Source organism: Canis lupus, chromosome 1, assembly GCF_003254725.2.
Source record: "Canis lupus dingo isolate Sandy chromosome 1, ASM325472v2, whole genome shotgun sequence".
In the NCBI taxonomy this organism is placed as follows: Eukaryota; Metazoa; Chordata; class Mammalia; order Carnivora; family Canidae; genus Canis; species Canis lupus.
In genome coordinates, this window is record NC_064243.1 from 30,919,244 (window position 1) to 30,936,564 (window position 17,321).

The 17,321-nt window shown below is 36.7% G+C and overlaps 1 protein-coding gene across 4 annotated transcripts in view; it reads right to left on the bottom strand.

Annotated features, from left to right (window-relative positions):
* The window catches only part of NHSL1 (NHS like 1), a 302,556-nt gene that overhangs the window by 179,203 nt on the left and 106,032 nt on the right, over positions 1 to 17,321 (bottom strand). For 2 of the 4 annotated variants that reach the window (XM_049113042.1, XM_049113039.1), the window contains one exon: positions 1,161 to 1,319. The exons of the other annotated variants lie outside the window; for them this stretch is intronic. The gene's annotated coding sequence lies outside the window, so the exon portion shown is untranslated. The remainder of the gene's footprint in view (positions 1 to 1,160; positions 1,320 to 17,321) is intronic. 4 annotated transcript variants of the gene reach the window in all.

Sequence of the window (17,321 nt, forward strand, 5' to 3'; positions counted from 1 at the left end):
GCGCAGCGGTTTGGCGCCTGCCTTTGGCCCGGGGCACGATCCTGGAGACCCAGGATCGAATCCCACGTCGGGCTCCCGGTGCATGGAGCCTGCTTCTCCCTCTGCCTGTGTCTCTGCCTCTCTCTCTCTCTCTCTGATGACTATCATAAATAAATTAAAAAAAAATTAAAAAAAAAAAAAAAAAAAAGAGCTACATGCCCAGGCGTCAACCCCTGGTTTTCAATCAGTGGGATGAGAGCGATGCTCAGGCATATGTGTCTTGTAAGAGCTCCTGCAAGGGTTCCAGCATACAGTTAAGACCTGATTTAAAACCATGATCTCGAATGACTTAGGACTCTGGGCAACTTGCAGGACACACATGAGTAATTGTGTTCAAGTCCCATCCAATTAAAAAGAGGAGCACTTTTCAGATAACAAATATACCAAGCTGAATGCAAAGCAATGACTGAAAATATCATTTTCTGATAAGCTGTTTAGATCATTGCAGAAAAACCACTCATCGGCTTAAAATTACCAGAAGTATATTCCTTAACAAGATATGAACTCAGTTTTTTAAATAACATATTCAACTCTAATATTCAGAAGAGGAAGAGATAAAGGGAACTGAAGGAGCACCACTATGGTAGGAAAGAATATTTTTCCTTCTTCTGCCTCTACAAAATTTTATGCTTTTCTTTTTATTTATTTATTTATTTATTTGTTTGTTTGTTTGTTTATTTATTTATTTATGATAGTCACAGAGAGAGAGAGAGAGAGAGAGAGAGAGAGAGAGAGGCAGAGACATAGGCAGAGGGAGAAGCAGGCTCCATGCACCGAGAGCCCGATGTGGGATTCGATCCCGGGTCTCCAGGATTGTGCCCTGGGCCAAAGGCAGGCACCAAACCGCTGCACCACCCAGGGATCCCCAATTTTATGCTTTTCTATGACGCTTTTGTATGAAGGAAATAATGACCTGCACAGATTGGCCTGTCAGTCAGTAGGTGCCACTCCAATCACATCTAAAAGAAACAGTCACCTATCTGAGCAATGATTGTGTGTTAAATCTAATTTGTAATGCTTGGCATTAAAAAATATATGAACAATGTCATATGTCAGTCATATCTCAATAAAGCTGAGGGAATTGCTTTTAATAAATTATAAAAATACATATAAATTATTACCTAAGAAACCAATGTCCCCACATCACAATCCTCCCATCTGCGGAGTCATCTGCCTTAGACCCTGGGCCTGGCTGCCCCTGGATCTGCCTCAGGAGCCCCTTTTACCTCCTCTGCGCTGTCCACTTCTATGAGAATGAGGAAGGGGAGGGTATAGGCCACCTAAAACAACAACATGAAAAATGTGTAAATACCAAACGGCCCATCAAAATTTCCCCAAGGTAAGTGTCTATTTATAGAGAAAGGACCTGATAATGTGGTTATTAAAAGCTAGTTAAATTAACTCTAGCAATTATGGGAGGGATTGATGGGCTGCTACTTTTCATACTCCCCATTCCTATCTAATTAAAGGACCTGCCACAGACATCCACAATATATGTTTAAATGAAAAAGCAAGTTCAAACAGTATGTATAATAGTATGTTCTCCATGGAATTTGTAAAAAGGAGGGGAGAAGCCTCTAGAAACTTATGTATTCATTCCCCTTTTTCTAGGGAAAGGGTTCACAGCTTTCCTGTAAGACCCTCATCAGGAGTTGTATTTAAATCCAGGAAGGAGCCCACTGTTCCAAAAAATTTAAGAACTAGTCCTCTACGGGACGCCTGGGTGGCTCAGGGGTTGAGCGTCTGTCTGCCTTTGACTCAGGTCGTGATCCTGGGGTCCTGGGGTCAAGACCCACATGGGGCTCCCTGCATGGAGCCTGCTTCTCCCTCTGCCTGTGTCTCTGCCTCTCTCTCTCCCTCTCTGTCTATCATAAATAGATAAATCTTTAAAAAAAATAAAAAATAAAAGTCTCAGAACTTTAAAAAAAAATTTGTAAGAACTGAAAGGGAAGAGTCCTTACTAACAATCAGCTTCAAGTGAAAGCCACCCTCACAAAAACAACAAAACAACCATAATCTACTGATCAAGGTTTTGAACAGTGTTTTAAAAACATAACCACAGAGAAAAACAAAAACAAGATATTCTAGTTTCTGCCAACAAATAAGATGAGTTAACATTTAAGATACAAAGAAAAGAACCCTTCAGATTGAGGTAAAGAGAAAGAAGAGCTTGAAAGAAAATCTGCACAAAGGAAATGGTCAAAACAGGCCTAGAACTGAGGCAAAACCCTGTTCTTTTTGAAGATTGAACAAAGTATCTTATGACCTCAATGATCTGAAACAATGTGTCAATAAGACTAACATCTAAGAAAGTCACAACAAAAGCAAGAGAGCAGAAAGAATTTATGAAAGAGATATGGGTGCCCCAAAGAGTAATGTTAACAAAACGTTGTAATTCCTTAAAACATTAGTCATTTTGAGAAGAGCAAGGGGTAACAACAGAACTTCACAAAGGATCTCATTAATATCATGGAATATTGACTTATTCAAAAAATTAAATTCTACATCAGTTTGAGAAAGTAACTTAAGATGGTGACTCCTACTTATAAAATAAAAAGAACTAATTTAGGGGTGCCTGGGTGGCTCAGGGGTTGAGCGTCTGTCTGCCTTTGGCTCAGGTTGTGATCCGGGGTCTTAGGATCAAGTCCTGCATTGAGCTCCCCCACAGGGACCCTGCTTCTTCCTCTGCTATGTCTGCCTCTCTCTGTGTGTCTCTCATGAATAAATAAATGAAATCTTTACAAAACTAAAATAAAATAAAAAGAACTAATATAAACAATTTTACTACAAGTGCTAATGGGAAAAGCAGAAGCCTTTCTTTCTTCCTTCCTTGCTTTTCTGGTCTATAAATGCCAATCTACAAGCATGTTGAAACACAACCATCTAACATTAGAACAAACATATCTTTGAATTGTGAGGGTAGAGGATTCTACTACCAAAAACATGTAATGATATTTTTGATTATTGTCAGCTAGTACAGCCTCCTCCAGCTCACTGCAATGTCGACTAGTGTCTTGGGGTGGGAGACAGCTACAGAGGCCTGAGACAAACAGGTAGCCCTCCCAAGTGTCCTCCCCTTCATGACCTTGTAAGCCAGGCTCCAATCGTCAAATTTCATCCAATGTGCTGGGTATCATCTGGGAAGAATAGGGAGCAGAGACAGGGGTCCTGGACAATTCCACCTGGCTGTGTACATGAGCCACAACAGGTGAGTGAGGGCCCCTGCCCCGCCCGCAGCCCCATACAAGCAGCCCTTTCTGATTGGCCCCCGGAGCAAGTCTTGGGGGAGGAGGGGAGGAACCGTGAGGAGGGGTGTATGGGGCAGATTCAGCCCCATAGTAGCACCCACAGGAGCAGCCTCTCCCCTTCTGTGACTTCTCCCTAGAGTCACTGCTAACATATTAACATTAGAGGTAAGAGATCTGAAAACAACTGAATCCTGAATAGATTGTTGAGAAAGTTAATTACACTGCCCATGGCACACAAGTCAGATATATGGAAAGTTCAGAACTGCCTCGTTAGAATAAGTTAGCATATCTTCCAGTTTAAATCCATGGAAAATCAGAGTTTTAAGTTCATGCCAGATCAACTTGAAACTCTTTCTTGCAAAAGCAAGAAAATGCAAAAGCTATAGGGATAGAAAAGGAGAAGAGCACAAATGTCTCAAATACATCTGGTAGCTTAACTATGAAATACCTCAAATGTAAAAAGAAAACAAATAGAATGAATGTCCTATTTTTTTTAAAGTACCATTAATTTTTTTCAATGTAACTGATTACCTACCAAAAATAAATGCAGACTAAAAATTAGGGGCTATTCCCAGGTGTATCCAGTGTGTGCAAAAACCAGAATAGAGGAATGATACCACTGTCACTGGAACAGCAAGGCCATGCTTTGGAGCCAGCCCCAGCAAGTAGACAGCCCTATGTCTGCTGGGTCCTCCTCCTACCAGACTTGTGACTTGGGGGAAGAGGGCCAGCCTCTGAATGCCTCAGTCAAATGAAACACTCCTCTACCATATAAGAATACCTTGCAGGGATCCTATGAAGGTTAAATGAGATGAGGTCCAGAAAAGTACAGTGGATGCTCAAAACACACTAGCTATCAAGCAAAGAATCTCAAGGTGTTTTAAAGCAAATATGTTTTTAAATGTTCCCATCTAGCAGCAAATAAGTAAATATATAAATTCAAAGCTAGCAGCAATGTAAACAAAAGAAGGAACGCTGGCATGATGTGGCAGAGGCAAAAAGCTACAAGGAGAACCAAAGACTTGAAAGGCCTCTGCCAGAAGACGACAGTTCAAGTAGACCATGAAATGAGCCTTGAATTATCTAACAGCCGCAGCGGGGAACATAAAATAAGACAACAGAACATACTGCATTTTCATTCTAACCATATCACTTACAAAATTGATCATGCAAAGTCAAAACTCTAGCCTCCCATTAGCAGACATTACAACACAATTAGATAGGAAAAAAAGTCACTCTTGAATACTGTTCAAATATATGCAAACTAAAACCAAAATATCTTAAAGACTGAACCTGGAATGAAATTTAGAATATAATAAAAGCTTTTTAATAGGTGAGATAACATAACAAAATGCATGAAAAACTAAGCTAAGCAGTACTAAGGGAGGTTCTTGCTGTAAGACTCAGTGATTATATTGATAAAGTTGAAATAAAAAAGAAAAGCATACTAAGTCACTTGATAAAGAAAGAAAAGGCAATGAAATTGACAACCAAAAACAACACACAATTCTTTTCAAAATTAACAACGCAGGCATAAAGGGAATAGATTTTTTTTTCAAACAATAAAAAAAAGACAAAATAAAATTAGGAAGAATGAACAAATCTAAAAAGATGTGTGAACTGGAAATATATTAATAAGTCTGATAAGTGAAAAGAAAATCTATATTAAAAAAGAGGAAATTTCGAAAGATAATGAAATTCCATTTCCCAAGAAGTGAATTAACTGGAAAAAAATCTGACAATCTTTCAAAAAACAAATCATCCCTATAACTGAGGTAAAGTCTCTTTTTGTCTGACCTACTGCTTATGTGCGTGTCACAGAAGAGACCAGAAATAAGTGAAGTGTCCCTGCTCTTGGCTCTACCTCTCACTCTCCAGTTTTGTTAACTTCAGTATATGTAATAAATATTCCCTTTCTGCCCCTGTGGAGCCATTTGGGTTTTTCCTGGCCCTTCTCAGCCCACTATCCCAAATTTCTTCTTTAGATTCATGTTTCCCTTGCCTCTAGAATAACAAGTAGCAGTGTTAACTGAGAAAAAAAAAAATCCACAAAAATCACCTGTATTCTTACATACTAATGATAGAGCCAAGGGGAGAAAATAGACCTAAAAAAAATTCCGCATAATAATCTTCAAAAAAAGTTTTAAAGAATAATTTTAAGTACAAGAGATTTTTAAAATTTTTATATATAGTATATACTATAGAAATAAAGACAAGAACAAAATAATAGCTTGCCCCTGCCAGAGAATTTAAAAGAGCTGATTCCTCAATATAGGAATTGGATGTTGCAGTAAAGACTCTGTTATAGATTCATTAACTGTAACACAGGTTTTCAATATTCAATTCAAATGTAAGCCTCCTCCAAGTCACAAAACTTCTCAACACACGACTGAGAACAATAAGGATGCCCCTCTCTACCTATTTAATCAGACACTCTTTCTCATTTCCACATTCCTACTATGACACCTACCTCCTCAATCTTCTTATATACATGCCTACTTTCAGCAACTTATTTGACATTTCTACAGTGTAAAAAGATAATTATCACATCTAACGCTACAAAAATAAAAGTTAAATATCACAATTTTCAAAATGTAAAAAATACAGTAATTGCTCTTGTGTATATACATATATTCATATCAAAGTTTCAATTAAATAATGGTAAAAGTTATTTATGTACTTCACATATGAACTCTATCATAATAAACAGATACAACAAAAATACTCATCAAAAAATTAGGCAACTCTGCCCGCTAATGATTATGACAAACTACAGTAAATTGATAAAAGTAAAACTTAGAAAAATGTTCAACAGTTGGGAAGTGGCTGAATTACGGTACATTCATATGATGGAATACTATGTTTCTTTTTTTTAAGAATTTATTTATTTATTAATGAGAGACACAGAGAAGAGAGGCAGAGACATAGGCAGAGGAAAAGTAGGCTCCCCACGGAGCCCAATGTGGGACTCAATCCCAGGACACGAGTATCATGCCCTGAGCTGAAGGCAGACGCTCAACCACTGAACCATTCTGGTGTCTCAGAATACTATGTTTCTATTAACAATTACAAGAAACAAGAAAATACTTGAGGAAACACTCATGGTAATGGTAAATGTAAAAAAAAAAAAAATCAAACTGTAACAGTCTATACATAATTGCATATACACAATTAAATCTCAACTATCCCTCAAAATTTTAAATATTAGAAAAAAGGCAAACATAACACTACACCAAACCCCTGTGGTAGGTTGCTCTATTTTCAAATTTTCAGCATTAGCAAATATTATTTATATAATCATATATCTTTTTAAAGACTTTATTTATTTATTCATGAGAGACGCAGAGAGAGAGAGGGGGGCAGAGATACAAGCAGAGGGAGAAGCAGGCTCCCTGCAGGGAGCCTGATGCGGGCTCGATCTGGGGACTCCAGGATCATGCCCTGAGCCAAAGGCAGGCACCAAACCGCTGAGCCAACCAGGGATCCCAATATAATCATATTTTTTAAATTGTAACTATCACCATTAATAATCCAGACTAAACAAAAACAAAATATTATTGTATATCATATATAAATTCTTAGCAGTATACTTGACTAATCTAACTTTCTGCTGCACATAAAATACCCCAAACCATCTACTTTCTACTTTCTTGCTATTTCTTTCCCCTCTAAGGATAATATATAGGACTAATGAGATGTTGAGGAGAGAAAATCTTCTCTACTCAGTAGTTCTCACTGCAAAAATACCAAGTTAGTGTCAAACCTGTTCCCAAAAGGAGTAAGACCATTAAATTTTACAACTAGAAAATACAATTCTTAAGAAAGAAAGAAAGAAAGAAAGAAAGAAAGAAAGAAAGAAAGAAAGAAAGAAAGAAAATACAATTCTCAAACTACATTGAGAATTGTACTACATTTGTCCATTTCTACAGGTTAACATAGTCCAGAAAATTATCTTTCTTTTGGCCTATATTTTCGAGATGAATAATTAATATACAAAAAGTTTGGTTGGTGTATACCATGAGTATTACTTCATGAAATTTTTCTGAGCCTATTCTCCTTTGTACATGAAAACTCAGTCCATAATAGAAGCTCCCCTAATTGCTTCCTCTGGGTTCCCTATATAAAAGATACAAAAAGTAATGACAACAACATTAAGTTTTATATAGCCCACTGTTTATCACCTTAGACTACTAATCTGGTAGTGGTTTGAAGCTTTACATAGTTGATTTTGTATTAGAGCAAAGTTTCAGACACACAACACACACATACACACGACACAACACACACACAACACACAAAGTTTCAGACACAATACACACATACAATATTACACATACAGTATTATACAATATAAACTGAATGAGCTCTTTAGTATACTAGATATAGTAGTATATTAGATATAGAAAATGTATTTAGGTAAGTTCTGTAAGTGATTTAAAATATTTTTGTCAACGTATTTTATTGGGGGAGCCTCAGTGGCTCAGTGGTTGAGAGTCTGCTTTTGACTCAGGTCTTGATCCCAGGGTCCTGGGATCGAGTCCCACATCAGGCTCCCCGCAGGGAGTCTGCTTCTCTCTCTGTCTCTCATGAATAAATAAATAAAATCTTTAAAAAAAACATTGTATTTGAAAAAGCTTAATTTAAGTTTTTAAATATATACACACAAACATAAAATATATGGATCTATATAATCATTCAATATGATCAATATATATTAATTTCCTATATGTCATCCTTAATATGTATATCTTGGAGAATATTTTCATGTTTGGCATGACAAACAACAGGACAAACATGAATTGCTATAGAAAGTTGACAACCAATAGCTTTATCTTTATGTTTTATAATACTATACCCTATAGTTAATCCCCCATTTCAATATTTTAATTTACCCTGAGTACTCTAAGAATTATTCAATATGTAGCTTAAAATACTGATTTTGAATGACTTATTTCTGTATAATTAAAAGAAGGTCCCTCCATTGTTTGTCTACAGTAGCCACTGACCAAGACTAAAGTCATTTGAAGCCATCCTGGTTAGCAGAAACTATCATTGTAGAAACTGGGTAACTACAGGAAATTATTGACCTTGGCACATAATTGGGTGCTTAGTAAACTTCTGCAAGATGAATGAATGCTGGATAAACTCAACATTTCTATCAAACACTGACAGGGTTAAAAGAAAACATCAAGTATATCAATATAGAGCTCAACCACTTCCAGTCACCCTATGTCAGCCTCCAAGAGGCACTGGCAGATTCTAATGATAAAACAAAGCTGTCTCCCACAGTAGCAATTTCAAAAAAAATATTCAATACTAAAATAACATTAGGAAGCTCCACTACCTGTACATGTAGGAATATTCTCTTCATATTGTGGCTGAATAAAGTTACCACCATGGAGGAGATAATGGTCTCTACTTTCCTCCCACAGCCCTACCCAGAAGCTACTACTGTGTTGGACAACTGAACCAAAATGAGTTAACAAGGACTCTCCATCCCTAATTATTTCAGTGGGGGCCAGATCCCACTATGACTTGAAAGTACCAAATTTATTTGTAGCCCAATAACTTTTATGTCAATATTACATTAAGTTAAAAAGAAGCAATTACCAAATTTCTTTTTTAAAAAAACACATATATTTAGCTGTGGAGGCAACTGTTACAAAAAACATTTGTGGTAACAGGATTTCATTCTAACCTAATCCAAAGCCTCAAACATTAATAAGCAAACATATAGTAATTATAAGTTGATTTCTGTGGAAGCAGGCTTTGTAAAGTAGTACAGCCTGGAGAAATAATGACCATTCGCTTTAATTATCTATTTTTTCAACAGAACACAACAGAACACAATCACTTTCTTCTGAAAACAAACAAAAATTCTATTAAAAGACTCTACACTGTAATACCTTGTAAATTATATAAGTTGATATAACTTTTTCAAAGCAGTCTTTGAAAGAAATAATTATATCTTTGGATGAAGAGCTAAATACGTTTTTTCCAAAATGCTAAAAGGAAACAAGTCACTCTGAAGTTACACAGTTTCCATTTTTTTTCAATCAATTTCATCCCAGTGACATTGTTGATAGTTCTTAAACAATTTAATATTTGTCAATCTATGTAAATATGCTTAAGCTAAGAAATATGTTATGCCTATCTTAACCCGATCCATTACTTTCTTTTTAACAAGAAAAGCATACTTAACTGTAAAGGAGGCAGAAAAGTTAAGTCCTAATTGAATCTACATCAAAAGGAAAAGAAAAGAAAAACCTTCTATTTGAATCAGTTGAAAGCCTTAAGCATTCAACTGACTTGAGAAGATGAAATTTGGTTACACTATTCCTGGAGACATTTGCATCTTTGCTCAGAAAGCCCTCCTAGGACCTTTCATTGCACTAATGTCCAACCCTTTGCTGCCTCCTCAGTCACTACTGATCAAGCTGAATATTAATGAGTAAAAGCAGCCAGAATATAAGAAGCTCAGCCAAGAATACTAGGACAGACAAGAAAAGAGCTCACTATTTTTAAGAAAACATCTTTTAAGAGCTCTGGGCTCCCAGAAGTCAGGCCAAAACAGAGAGAAACTGCCTTTGGATGAGGATAAATAAGTCTAAGCTTTGCTCATAGGGGACAGTAAGACTTTTCTTCTTCTTTTGTGCCATTGTTTAAATAACATTAAATCTGGGTTAACAGATTCATACTCACATCGGAATTGCTTGATTTACCTGAAGAGGAGATACAACGAAATTCATAGTGTTAGTAATCAGGAACTTCAAGGAAATTTTTTCTTTTTTTAATGGCCATTTAGAAACTCTGTCAAATTATTTCTTCCCTCCATCTATACTCTTGGAAAGAATTAAGGGTATCACTGAAAACATCTTCTGGATAAAAAGTATTACCTAAAAACTTGAGAATTTGGCATAAGTATATTTCATTCACCACAAAATGAATTAATTGCCATTGAAAAACTTTTATTCATTGAACTGCTTAAAATGCTGATATATACAAACTTCCTTATATATAAACTAATTTTTGAACTTTAGCTACTTTTTGAAGAAACTTGGCTGTTTTTTATCCAGAATGCTATATCTCATCATGTCTTCTAGAGCTCTATCACCATTTCAAAATTCTCATCAGTAAAACCCATATTACACAGACTGTAATCTCAGGGAGAACTGCAGTCTTTGAATATTTTAGTTACCACGTAAACTGGTAGAGCATGTACATTTGTGAGCTTTTCCCTTTGTTACTATCTAAGGTCTCATTGTCTAAATCAACTATTAATTTTTAAAGATTTTATTTATTTATTTCAGAGAGAGAGAAAGAGGACGCCAGCATGAGCAGGGAGAGGTGCAGAAACAGACTCCCTGCCAAGCAGGAAGCCCCACCTGGCTGAATCCCAGGACTTCAGGATCATGACCTGAGTAGAAGGCAGACACTTAACCGACTGAGCCACCAGGTGCCCCCAGAACTATCCACCATTGTCTTAATAGGCCTATTGTCTATATCTGTCAAGTATCCATTCGTTGAATTTTTGTTTCTTACTATCTTATACAGTAAGATAGCATAGCCAATAAGTAAAAGGAACCTAGTATTCTGACAGTTAGGCTAGGGCAACCAAACTTATTCTGTAATTTCATGGTATTTTCACAGCACTTTTGAAATGCCTCATATGTACTAGGCATGTTAAAAATATTGATTAAAGGGCACCTGGGTGCTCAGTGGTTGAGTGTCTGCCTTCAGCTCAGGTCACGATCCCAGGGTCCTGGGATCGAGTCCTACATTGGGCTCCCCGCAGGGAGACTGCTTCTCCCTCTGCCTATGTCTCTGCCTCTCTGTGTCTCTCATGAATAAATAAATAAAATCTTTAAAAAAAATATTGAGGCATGCCAGGTGGCTCAGCGGTTGAGCGCCTGCCTTCGGCCCAGGGCATGATCCCAGGATTCCAGGATCGGGTCCCACATTGGGCTTCCTGCATGCAGCCTGCTTCTCCCTCTGCTTGTGTCTCTGCCCCTCTCTCTCTCTGTCACTCACTCACTCACTCATGAATGAATGAATGAATGAATAAAATCTTTTTTAAAAAATAAAAAGTTTTTTAAATTAAAAAAAAATATTGATTGGTAAAACTGTAGTCACCTTCAATCTAGGACCCTTCCAAGCACATGGGCTGATATAATATCAGACTGCTCCATAAATACGTGAACAGTCAGCTTTTCTAACACCAACAGGCAATGTTCTCAGTTTCTTGTTGCTCTCGGTTTACTTTTGAGATCAATTTCCTCTGGATATCCTGAAAGTAACTTTTCCCCAGGGTTTATAGACTCTGCCTCTTTCTCATCTTTTATAAACTCAATGAGCAATCTTAACACCACCATAGCTTCAAGTACCACCTATTCCCTCAGTGCTTCCAAACCAAATTCCCAGCTTAGATGTTCTACCTATTGTCTATCAACACATTCAAATAAATACCTACAGAGAAAAAAAGGTATCATGTTTTACATTTATTCCAAATAGGTTTTTTTTAAATAGTCTTTCAGGTTAAATTTCTGATTAAATTTCCTTTATAAACTGTATTATGTTACACTCCCAAATTCATATAAATATTGATTGAAGAAAGTAGGAGCTTAGGGAATCATATCATTCAAATATTCACTGGGTAGTCAGCACTTGGCTACCTGATTCTACAAGAATTTATATTTCTCCTCATGAGGGAAGATGAAAATAAGCATTTAGTACTTTACAAATACATTCTCTCATTTAATTTTTTTACCATTTTATCCATGGGTGGTGATGGGGAGAATCACTGAAAAGAGAGTCAGAAAAAGATCCTGAAGAGACCACAGGACTAGAATACAACCTGACAATATGGGTTTGACTTATGGTAGAAACAATGAGGAAGAATAATCTCAGCAGAATGAATGGCACACACACAAGAAAGCTTCAAGATAGGAACATATATGAAATATGTACAGTTGTTTACAGTTCCCACTGAGTAAATGGATTAGGAATCATGGAAAATTAAAATAAATGAAGAAATAAGATGGTTTCAGGTTGTGGTGACCCATGCAGTTTAGGACAAGGAGCTCAGACTTGGTAACAAAGAGCCAATGTAAACTTTTTTTAAAGAAAATAAAAGAAGGGGCACAGTGTTGTTTTAGAAAATTTGGTCTAGCAACAATGCAAACAGGAGAATACAAGTGGGGAGGGAGGTAGTAATTAGAGGGGAGATCCAAAAGAAGGCTGAGCACAGGGAGATAAGGTCCATGAGGTGGAGAGGGTCGAGTTCAAAGAAGGACATTCTAATTAAAGGGTAATCACTCTCAAGTGTATTACTCTAAGATTCCTTTAAATATTGGATCTGCCTCATAAACATACTAATCAAATACTTAGGGGGTTATTTTCAAAAGACTGAAGAACAGGGTAGGCACAGGTAAGCTTAACATATTAGGTAGAGACATGTCAAAGATGAAAACAAATCAAACCAAAACAGTAGCTAGTAACTGACATGATGATTTTTTTTTTTATTAAGAGCAATTACCATTTGTTGAGGACCTACAATGTGTCAAGTACTAGGCAGACATTCTGCAGGTCATTCTGTGGTATCATCTTTATTCCTCACAATTATGAAGATGAAGATATCATTTGATCTATTTCTCATTGTGGGGGAACGGAGTCTCACAGAATTAAGTGATTAACCTGAATAAGACACATCTTTAAAACTGACAGGGCTAATATTCAAATACATGCTCATTTACATACATCTTAAAAGCTATATGTATTGTATAAGATGGAAATACACCAATATTAGCACCTACACAACCCCTGACACACAGTATGCCCTAAATAAATACATCCCAGTCATCAAAATTGTTACAAGTAGGTACCCTTTTAACAAAACCAGAGGATTTATACTTTCAACAGAAGAGAAAACACTCTAAAATTGATACATATTAATCATTTAAAATCATAGGATATCATAGCATAAGAAGACAGCAAAAAAATTCTCAAAAACACTTTTATCGTATTATAACATTCATGAAGAAATCATTTCTGCCGAAATGTCAGGCAGTTAGTTTAAAAATTGTCTCTATTGAAAAGATGTAACACAAAGGAAAGCAATGTCTTCAAAAAAGGGCACACAAGGCATTGCTTTTATTATTATTACCATCATTATCTCACAATCTGATTTTGATTTGGAGGAGCAGGGACTATGACATAAGTAAGGTAATAAGAGACAAAACAGAAATGACACAAAAGATAAAAATCTTACCTTTAAATAAAAATTAACTTAAAAATTGACATGTGTTTTCCATATAGGTATAAAAATCCTATAATTTATCCTCTACTCCAATAAAAAAATTTTTTTAAATCCTATAGTTTATCCTCTACTTTAAAAATTCTGCTTCTAGATTCAATTAACACTTGTAGAGTACTTGCTTTGTACAGGCAGAGATACAAGGAGGGTTCATACTCCAACTCCTCTCATTCTAATTAACTAATTAGATAGTCTCTAACCCTGAATATGAGGTCAATCATTTTAAACCCTAAACATCTAAAAGGCCTTTGAGGCCTGGCCAGGAAATTCTACAGAGCAATGTTATCTGTCACTGAGGCACTGCATGGTTTGTACAGGTGCTCAAAACCATAAAGGACAAAAGAAATGTTTCAATGTCACATCTTCTTAAGTGATTCTACTCTAGTGACTTTCCTTTTCGGTGTTCTTTTATGAATGGATGAATGGTAATTTAGTGCTGTACAGTGTTCATTCCCAGTAAGGTCCAGCAGGATCTAGCAAGAACATAGACCAAGCTGAATCATCAAAGCATTCCTCAGAGGCAGGCTGTGACGGTCTGGGCCCCAGGACTCAAGCATTTTCCTCTCCCACTGCCTCACTTTTTCCAGCCTTGCTCAGAAGTCACCTTCTTAGGCTTGCCTGGCTTATTTAAAATGAGAACTCACTCCTTCTCCTTGACTTCCCCTACTTTATTTTCTCTGTAGCACTCATCACTCTATAACCTTCTACAATATCTACTTTTTGTTATTTTTATTGTTTGTGTGTTTCCAGTGCTGGGAATGCAAACTTCCTCAAGAGTGGGGATTTCGGTCTTTTTGTTCACTGAGTGTGGAACCTCAAGAATTTAAGAAGTGTCTGGCATGAAATAAGTGCTCAATATATACTGCTTAAATTTTTTGAAGTATTTTAATGACTGAAATAAGAGTAAGATATAATTTGAGGAAAACCTAGAACCAAAACTTCTTTATATTCTTTCACATGGGATAAAAATTTAAATGCAAGCAGTTAACATAGAAACCTAGTGAAGTTCCCAAAAACCTTAAATTTTTCCCTTGCCTTATAAGAATACAAAAGCCTTCCCAATGCATCTTTCTTACTCAAGCATCTTCCAACTCAGTAATTCCAGAAACATCTAAACATTCTTAAAATACCACATAAATCCCTTGTCACACAGGTGTTTCAGTGGAGAATTATAAGAAAATCAGCTTCACAGTATTTTTAACCCTAATTCCAAATGACTGGTTGTAAGATTAGAAATAATATGCTGAAAAGAATCAGCATATTATAGATACTTGTATTAAAAATTATCAATGTTTTATAGAACTGGAATAGAAAAAATTGGTGACTATCTACTGAGGAAAATGTCGGAATAACATGATTGCTTCAACATAATATGCCAATCTCGAATTACTGAGATTCTCTTTAGACCAGAAACTCTTGAAAACCAATTTTTTTAAAGATTTTATTTATTTATTCATGAGAGGGAGAGAGAGAGAGAGAGAGAGAGAGAGAGAGGCAGAGACCTAGGCAGAAGGAGAAACAGGCTCCATGCAGGAAGCCTGACGTGGGACTTGATCCCGGGTCTCCATAATCAGGCCCTGGGCCGAAGGCAGCGCTAAACCACTGAGCCACCTGGGCTGCCCCCAAATGTTTTTTAAAAAGCTAAATGTAGGGGATCCCTGGGTGGCTCAGCGGTTTCACACCTGCCTTTGGCCCGGGGCGCGATCCTAGGGTCCCGGGATCGAGTCCCGCGGCTCCCGACATGGAGCCTGCTTCTCCCTCTGCCTGAGTCTCTGCCTCTCTTTTTCTCTCTCTATGTCTATCATAAATAAATAAAAATAAATCTTTAAAAAATAAAAATAAGCTAAATGTATTAATTCAAAAAATAATCCAAGACTTAACAAATGCTAACACCTGTCCTCAATTTGAGGTCTTAGAGTCTTCAGCAAGTAAGACATGATTCTACCATCATGAAGCTTACAGTCTTGTAAGAAAATGTTTTTCTATAAAATTACCTTCACACAGTCACACAGATTAATCCTGAGAACAGTAACACTGGTGTATTCAAATGTAAACTGTCTGAGCCCATTAAGAATTTTAACTAAAAGGGAGTAAACTACCCCGCTGAAAGAAGTAATTTATAAACTGGAGAGTGCATTACTGTGAATGTTTTTCTTCCTGTGTCAAAACAGTGATTCCCAGTTTTACAAAATATCTGTGATGAGAAAAAATCTTGGCTCATCATTTGCATCCACTAGGGAGCAGCATTCAAGTGTCAGCCTCTTCTCTCTGTACCAATCACCAAAGAATAGTGAGTCACCAAAGGACCAGCATTGGTTACCAAAATGAATATATTTTGTTCTGTAGTTTCCTGTCCCAGGGGCAAAAATACAAAGCAAAACAAAAAAATGGAGCAACGTACAGCACAAAATATTCAATTCAAGGCATGATGCCAAGAAAGCAACAGAAAGTTTTACACTTGAGCCAAAGGCTTCTTGGTTTCCTTTAAAAATTTAAATCGTGACAATTATCTTGATGTGTCTTGATGAATCAGATCTGTCTACAGAACAAAAGCTTGCTCGGGAGTTTTGTGTACTTTGAGGAATAATTATTTCCTAAGCTTATTCACTTTTTTAAGAAAGCAGCTTACAGACAGATTTAAAAGCTAGAGTGCTTGAGTGAAAACATTTGTCATCAGTCACCCCACAGAGCCATTTAGCTTGAAACGTCAAGTGAAGCAGCAAAAGCGTTCTGAAAGAAAAAGGCACTTAAAAATTCATCCCATCAGAAAATAATATCTTTAATTTTCTTACATATTTCTCTTCCAAGTTTGTGGTCTAAATTAGAGCCAAAATCTTAAGCCATTGCTACCTTATTCATCAGTGATGGCAAAGCTTGCACTGAAATTCGAGCAGCATGGAGTTATGAACCTCTACAGTGACTATTTCATTTCTTTCTCTCTTGATGTAACTCCAGTAGTACACAGCACATCATACATTGATAAATCCATTCTAATCACAGAGGAGCAATAATTTATATTTTACCTTTCTAGTACATCAATACAAATTCTTGCTAAGTAGCTATTAAAATGCATTTATCACCATCTATCAATATAGGGGTGTTCTCATTTCTCTTGCTGCACCATAAACTACCCTAAAACTTAGTGGCTGAAAAAAAAGGTTATTTTATTTCCTCACAATTCTGCCATCTAGGTTAGGCTTGGCTGGACAGTTCTTTTTGGCTCATCTTGCCAGTTCTCACATGAGGCTACATTGAACTGGCAGGGACCAGCTAGGACACTGGAAGAGTAAGCCACTCTATTATCTGTGGGACCTCTCCATTAGGGTAACTGGCCTTCTTACGTGTAATTGCCCAGAGTTCTTAGTGCTTACGCCTAGAACCAACCCACTGTCACTTCTCCTGATTATGTTAGTGCAAATCTCAGATCCAACCCACATTCAAAGGGAGGGGCCTACACAATGGTATAAATAGTACAATGGTTTATCAGAACCTCCTAATGGAACAGATGATAAGGACAATTTATATTCCACCTTCAGAATCTACTCTGTATTTCTTTGGGTTAGCACCATGGAAGAGGCAAAAATTTAAAAAGCTAGGCAAAATATGTGAAAGAAATGTAATAGATGAGGGAGGGGGGTGCAGAGGAGGTGGAAAGAAGAGAGAAAATCCTTACTGGTAAGAAGAATACACTCAACCACGAAAGAGCATAATTGAACAGAGCT